The sequence below is a fragment of the Pristiophorus japonicus genome, unplaced genomic scaffold, assembly GCF_044704955.1.
Source record: "Pristiophorus japonicus isolate sPriJap1 unplaced genomic scaffold, sPriJap1.hap1 HAP1_SCAFFOLD_33, whole genome shotgun sequence".
In the NCBI taxonomy this organism is placed as follows: Eukaryota; Metazoa; Chordata; class Chondrichthyes; family Pristiophoridae; genus Pristiophorus; species Pristiophorus japonicus.
The window spans coordinates 2,441,728-2,449,274 of record NW_027253106.1 but is presented as its reverse complement, the minus strand read 5'-3'; the positions used below and the strand labels follow the sequence as shown (position 1 = coordinate 2,449,274).

Below are 7,547 nucleotides of genomic sequence, written 5' to 3'. Positions count from 1 at the left end.
AAGCAGATTCAATCGTAACTTTCAAAAGGGAATTTGCCAAAATAATTGAAGTAAAAAAGATACAGGGGATAGAGCAGAGGAGTGGGATTAATTGGAAAGCTCTACCAAATAGACAGAGCTGGCACGATTTGCCGAATGGACTCTCTCTGCGCTGTACAATTCTATGGTTCTACAATCACCTACCCCTTTGGAAATAAGAAACTGAATGGGCCAGAAGAGTAAAGTGAACTTGTGGTTCAGGTGAAGAAATCATTAAAAACTGCATCAAAGGTCAGCAAAGCGATTCAAATGAAACAGTAAATTAGGGTTTATTTGTAAGCCAATTTAAATCAAAAGCAGCGAAACTGGCAAAGGTGAGAAGTGATGTTCCACAAGCATCGATGCTGGTACCACTCCTGTTCAACATTTACATAATCAATTCGGACTGGGGAATCGGGAGTGACATTTTACAATGGGCGTGTGTCGTTAACACTGAGGAGCTAAGCGGCAAAACATTCAATACAATAATAAACTCGCAAAATGGGCGTGTAATTGGCAAACGAATATCTGTTGTGTATCTGTAAAGCATGCACTCCCATGTTCCACCAGCAGGGAGCGCATCCCCTGGAGTCGCAAGGGATCGCAGCATCCCTTGGGAGCACTGTATACAAGCCGGCCTCTAAGGCCTGTTCCTCACTCTGGAGTGTCTTAATAAAGACTGAGGTAACTGTTACTTTAACCTCCCTGTGTGCAGTCTCATCTGTGTTACGAACACAATACATCAATGTAGAGGAGTGTGAGTTGGTGCGTTTTAATAGGAAGAATATGAAGGTGAGATTCTCCTTGGAACATAATTATCTAAACAGGAATAAGGAACAGAGGGATGGGACAGTACACTTACACCAATCACTAAATGTAGCGATGCAGGTTCATCAATCCATAAAAAACAAAGAACAGGCTTGTTTTCATGTCTAGAGGGATAGACTTGTAAAACATTGAAGTTATGTAAACTTGTTTGGATTCTTGGTGTAAATATTATAAAATGACAGCGAGGCTCTGGAGAAGGTGCAAAGTGTATTTCCTGCAATGATACCAGAACTGAGTGGGTATATTATCTGGAAATGATGAACACGCCGTCGCTCTTTTCTTTAACAAAGAGAAGAATCAGGAATGGTCAGAATGTGCCTTTCAGGATAGGAAAGGCTTTTATAGGGTAGAGAGAGAAAAGATGTTTCCACTTGTGAGAGAGACCAAATCTCAGGGACATAGATTGAAGACAGCCATTAATAAATCCAACAGGGAATAGAGGTCACCTTGACACCGAGGCACAAAAGGGGGTTTTAGCAAATAATCTTCATCAAATATTTGTCTTAAGGGGAATCTTAAAGGAGGAGGAGAGTTAGCGAGGAATAGAGGTTTAGGAAGAGAATTCCAGAGCTTGGGAGCCAGGTAGCTGAAGGAGGAGGAGAGTTAGAGGTGGAGAGGGTTAGGAAGAGAATTCAAGAGCTTGGGACCCAGGCAGCTGAAGGAAGAGGAGAGTTAGAGGTGGAGATGGTTAGGGAGAGAATCCCAGAACTTGGGACCCAGGATGCTGAAGGAGGAGGAGAGTTAGAGGTAGAGAGGATTAGGGAGAGAATCCCAGAAATTGGGACCCAGGAAGCTGAAGGAGGAGGAGAGTTAGAGGAGGAGAGTGTTAGGGAGAGAATCCCAGAGCTTGGGACCCAGTAAGCTGAAAGCCTGTTTGCCATTGGTGGAGCAGTTTAAATCTGGGATGTGCAATCTGCCAGATTTGGAGCAGCACAGAGATCTCGGGAGCTCTATGTGCTGGTGCAGGTTACAGAGGCCGTGAAGTGACTTGAAATGAAAAATGATCATTTTAAAATTGAGGCTGTTGGACAGGGAGCCAATGTCGGTCAGCGAGCACAAGTGTATTGCGATAACGCGCACGATAGCACACAGGCAGCAATGTTTTGGATGAGCTCAAGTATATGGATGGTGTGAGATTGGAAGCCCCCAGGAGAGCATTGGAGGAGTCATATCTCGAGCAATTAAAGGCACGGATGAAGGTTTTAGCAGCAAATGAACTGAGTCAGGCGATGTAACAGAGGCACAAAGATGCCATCCTGGTAATGGACGGGATATGGTGTTGGAAGATCATCTCCTGCTCAAATAAGACACCAAGGTTGCTAACGGCTGGGTCAGCCTTAGACTGGTGACAGGGAGAGGGATGGAGCGGGTGGTTAGGGCAGTGGAGATGGTGACGGGGGCCACTGGTACATTCACAAAATGTTGGTTGGACGTAACCAGAACTGAAAGATAACAGTTATCAGGAACGATTGAACAGGTTATGCTTGGTTCCTTTAGAAGACAGAGAACATAGAGGAGTCCTGATAGAAGTCTTGTAAATTAAGATTGTTTTGGAGCAGTTCGATTGGGAGAGAAAAGTTTATAATCGTGGGAGCATCCAAATCTGTGGAGCCATAAATGCCAGGTAATCGCTATTAACACCAAAAGGGAAATGAAGAACAATTTCTTTACTCGGAGAGCGGTTAGAATGTGGAATTCCCTACGAAAGGAAGTGGTTGAGATACATAAGTCAGATGCTGTCAAAGTGAAACAAGACGAGTAAATGAGAGAAAATTAAATAAAAGATATGATGAGAGGCTGAGACGAAGTATTTTCAATGGGATGAGTCTGGTCTGGAGCATACACATCAACACAGACTCGTACAGCCGAAGTGTATTTTTCTATGCTGTAGATTCTATGTAACGTAATCTTCTGAACTACAGCTCCAATTTGCCTACCTACCTCTTTACGTGCCTCTCACGCTGGAAGCTATAAGGAATTCCCTCACTAAATAGCTGTAGTGACCCTTTACAGAAGAGCTGGGACAGAATGCAACAAAGTCAATTCAACAAACTCGTGTTGCTGACCAGAAAGATAAGGTAAGAAATGTCAATCAGATATAGTGCCGTGAGCTAATCACGTCGCTGGGTGTATTATCAGGTCAGCAGCAATTCCTGTAATAATTCAGTGGATGGAAGTCTGGGGCTCGATATTATATTCCTGTACTGGAAACACTGGGACCCGCCTCTGGCTGCGCTCAGTTGTTCTGTTTATTAATTAATTGTATAATTGAGGGAACCGGATATCTCACCGCGGTCTTCAACTGCTCTCTGAACTTGGTCTGAGTCACCCCGTAAATAAATGTGTTTCTGCAGCAACTTAAATTCTGTAGAATATATCCGACTTGTCGATAGGTAGATAAAGAAACATTGTAATCATGGGATTTATTCCTGCAATTATATAATATAAGAATTGTGTAACATACACCAGCCACAGCAGTATGAAGCCGCCGGATATGGTGAAGAGTAAAATCACAGACTTCCTCCTGCTCTCCATCTCTGGGTCACTGCCATTCTCCCCCTTGCTCTCACCCCTCAGTCCCTTTCGGACTCGACTGGCCACTAAAACGTGTCTGACTGTTAGAGCGTTGAGCAACAAAATTACAGCGAATGGGAGCAGTGGGGTTAAAACCGTATCAAACCAGTCAAATCCCACCCATCCGGGCTCAGTATAATAGGCTGGGATTGCTACACAGTACCATGGAACATTGTCGATTATATACACAGGTTCTAATGTAAAGTAGAAGGGTACCTTTTATTGAAGAGAGCAGAATGCAGCTTGTTGCCAGAACCACAGCCGCAGTTCTCCAGGTGTAATATTTGGTTTTCAGCTTCTGGCAACAAATGGCCACAAATCGATCAAAGGTGAAAGGGATGGTGAACCAGACAAAACAGTCTGTGGCTACACGGGACAGGAGATATATAACAGTACACACAGGGGTGATATCCAGGAAAGATCCCGGGAAATAATACCGCCTTATCTGCCGCAGTATGACCTCAGTGATGACCACCAGTAGATCCGCCGATGCCATGGCCACAAGGTAGCGAGTGGTGCAGGTGGACAGGCCGCACTTTCCCCGGAACAGGATCACAATCGCCACTAAATTCACTGTAATAAACAGAAGGGAAAAGAGACGGTCAATTATTGGTCACACATTCTCGGCGACTGAGCCCAGACAGTAAGGCCTGTCATTTCGCACAAAAACGGCCGGGTTGACGTCGGGTTTTACATGTAAAGCATATCATCGCAACCCAACCTACCTCCAACCCGCTGCTTCCCAGTTTAGCAGAGACGTGGCACTGGGAGAGAAGCAGAGCCATCCCAGCGGGCGGAGGGGGGGCAATATTAATAGAAACAGAAACATCGAAAATAGGTGCAGGAGTGGGCCATTCGGCCCTTCGAGCCTGCACCACCATTCAATAAAATCATGGCTGATCATTCCCTCAGTACCCTATTCCTGCTTTCTCTCCATACCCCTTGATTCCATCAACCGTAAGGGCCATATCTAACTCCCCCTTAAATATATCCAATGAATTGGCATCAACAACTTTATGCAGCAGAGAATTCCACAGGTTAACAATTCTCTGAGTGAAGAAGTTTCTCCTCACCTTGGTCCGAAATGGCTTACTCCTTATCCATAGTCTATCTCCACTGTTTCTGGACTTCCCCAACATCGGGAACATTCTGAAACTATGTCCCCTAGTTCAAGATTGCCCAACGAGGGGCATCACCCTCTGCATCTACCCTGTCGAACCCCCTCAGAATTTTATACGTTTCAATAAGATCACAGCTGATTCATCTAAACTCCAACGATTATAGGCGCAACCTGCTCAACATTTCCTCATAAGACAAGACCTTCATCTCAAGAACCAGCCTGGTGAACCTTCTCTGAACAGGGCATGGTCACTGCAGGAAGATAATCAACCAGAGGGGCTCGGGGACCGGGGAACCACCCCACTACTGTAGCCCCTCAGCCCTAGTTATTGACTTAACTGGTCACTGTCTTCAAGACTCTGCCTCGTCTCTCCTCTCCTACCCACTCCACACTAGGTTACAGGCCCACAGAATCAGGACCACAGAGGGCGGGTATCCTCAGCTCAGAAAAAGGAAGACATGCTGTAAGCACTGGTGTGGGAGGTGGCATCATCGGAACAGATGCAGCGCAGGCAGCGAAATTTGGAGAATGTAATAGAGTCCTTCCAGCAAGCTGGGTGAGAGGTCATATAATCAAGGTAGCTGGTGGAGTCGGCCGAATTATGGTTGCTATTTGTAGCGAGCCTATCCTCGGAAATTGACTTAGAGATGTCGAGGAAAGGAGAGTAATGTCAGACGGAGCATGTGAAGGAGAGAGAGCAGCGTAAATTTGAAGCAAGGTTGATTACATAATTATAATTATAATTATTATTATCAATCATATTAATAATAACTAATATTATTGATAATAAAAACAATAACTTTTATTTATATCATGCCTTTACTGGAGTTAGACATCCCAAGGTGCTTCAGAACAGTGTTAACAGGACAACACAAATACATAGGATAACAAACAAAAAATTAAGGCATATGAGCAAAAGCTTGGGAAAAGAGGATGATTTTCAGGATATCTTTAAAATGGAAAGATGTTTAGAGAAGCAGAGAGGTTTAGGGAGGGACTTCCAGAGTTTAGGGCACAAACAGCTGATGATAAGGCCACCGATGGTTGAGCAGTATAATGAGGGATGTTCGAGAGGGCAGAATTAGAAGAATGGAGATATCTTGAGGGTTATGAGGCAGTATAAGAAATCAGAGGTGGGCAGGAGCAAGGCCATGGAGAGATTTGTAAACAAGGATGATAATTTTCAAAAGCGTGGCATTCTTTAACCGGAAGGCAATGTAGGTCAGAATGCATAGGGCTGAGGTCATGGGTGATCATGACTTTGTGCGAGTTAAGACATTTTCCAGTTCATGGCTAGAAAAGGAAATTGCGCGAACACAGTCATCAATGTACCTGAACAATATGTGAAGGAGGGGACCGGAGTAGAATTGGAACAACGAAGGTTCCCTGTATCCCAAGAAAAGGCAGCATAGCTAGGGACCATCGGACCTCCCATACCGACACCATTGGAGTGTGGGGATAGAACATTGTTCAGACCAGATGTCCAGCACTTGTACTTTCAGCAGGGGCAGGGCACTGGGGTCTGGATCAGGATCAGCAACCTGCAAGGGTTTTCATTCCCTGCCAAAAGCCGTTGAGGGTAAGAGGACTTACAGTGTGAATGGCGAGTGAATTAAATTGTAAATGGGGGCATCAGAATGTATCAGCGGCGATAGGCGCAGGGAAACTCGACATCCCCTGAGATTTACCGGGGAGCTCGGGTTTACTAGGCAATGCATTGTACAATGTGGACCATTTTCCATACCTCGGGAGCCCACTGTCAACAAGGGCAGACTTTGATGGCAAAGTCCAACAATGCCTTCAGTTTGTCAGTACAACTTTCGGACGCCTGAGGAAGGAAGTGTTTGAAGACCAGGACCTCAAACCCCGGACGAGGCTCATGGTCTACAGGGTAGGAGTGATACCTGCCCTCATATATGCTTCACAGAAATGTAATATTTAGAGCAGTCATTTCAAAACACTGGAGAAGTACCAACGCTGTCTGCGCAATTACCTGCAAATTAATTGGCCTGTGTGGCGCACCAACATCAGTGTTCTCGGTCAGGCCAACATCCCCAGCATCGAAGCATTGACCTCAGTCGATCATTTCTGTTGACCGGCAACATCGGCGACATGCCTCACATGAGATTCAAAAAGCAAAAGCTCTACTCGGTGAATCGTTTTTGCAAGCGAGCCACAGGTGGGCAGAGGACACGTACCATGACACACTCAAAACCTCCATGAAGAATTGAAACGTCCCCACCTACACCTGGCAATCCCTGGCCCAAGCCAGCCCAAAGTGAAGGAACATATCCGCACGGCGCAGAGTACCTCGAGTCTTAACGCCCAGAGCAAACTGAAGCCAGGCGTAGTTAGCGGAAGGAGCGCGCAGCAACCCAGGCACCCAACACGACCGTTCGTTCAACCACCGTCCGCCCCATTTGTGACAGAGAATGTAGGTCATGCATTGGGATCTTCAGCACTCTGGGAACTAATTTTTAGCGTGGAATCGAGTCATCCTCGATTCCGAGGGTACGCATCAGAAGCGGAAGTAGCAGAAATAGTGACGAAAACTGAGTACATCCTACATGACATACACTCCCAGTAATACATGGTCACTGGGGTACAGTGTTCCACACCGGTTAGTGACACACACTCAGTATATCGTAGAGCGACACACACTCCCAGTAATACATGTTCACAGGGATATGGTGTTCCACACCGGCTAACGACCCACACTGTGTATATCCTACAGTAACATACACAACCAGTAATACATGGTCACTGGGATACGGTGATCCAGACAGGTTAGTGACGACACTCAGTATATCCCACAGTGACACACGCTACCAGTAATACATGGTTACTGGGGCACAGTTATCCACACCGGTTCGTGACCCACACTCAGCATATGGTACAGTGACACACACTACCATTTATATATGGTCAATGTTGTACAGTGTTCCACACCGGTTAGTGACTCACACACAGTACATCCTACAGTGACACACACTCCCAGTAATACATG

At 45.6% G+C, this 7,547-nt stretch overlaps 1 pseudogene; it reads right to left on the bottom strand.

Annotated features, from left to right (window-relative positions):
- Positions 1-980: 980 nt before the first annotated feature.
- LOC139249596 (probable G-protein coupled receptor 139) overlaps positions 981-7,547 on the bottom strand; it is a 34,519-nt pseudogene continuing 27,952 nt past the window's right edge.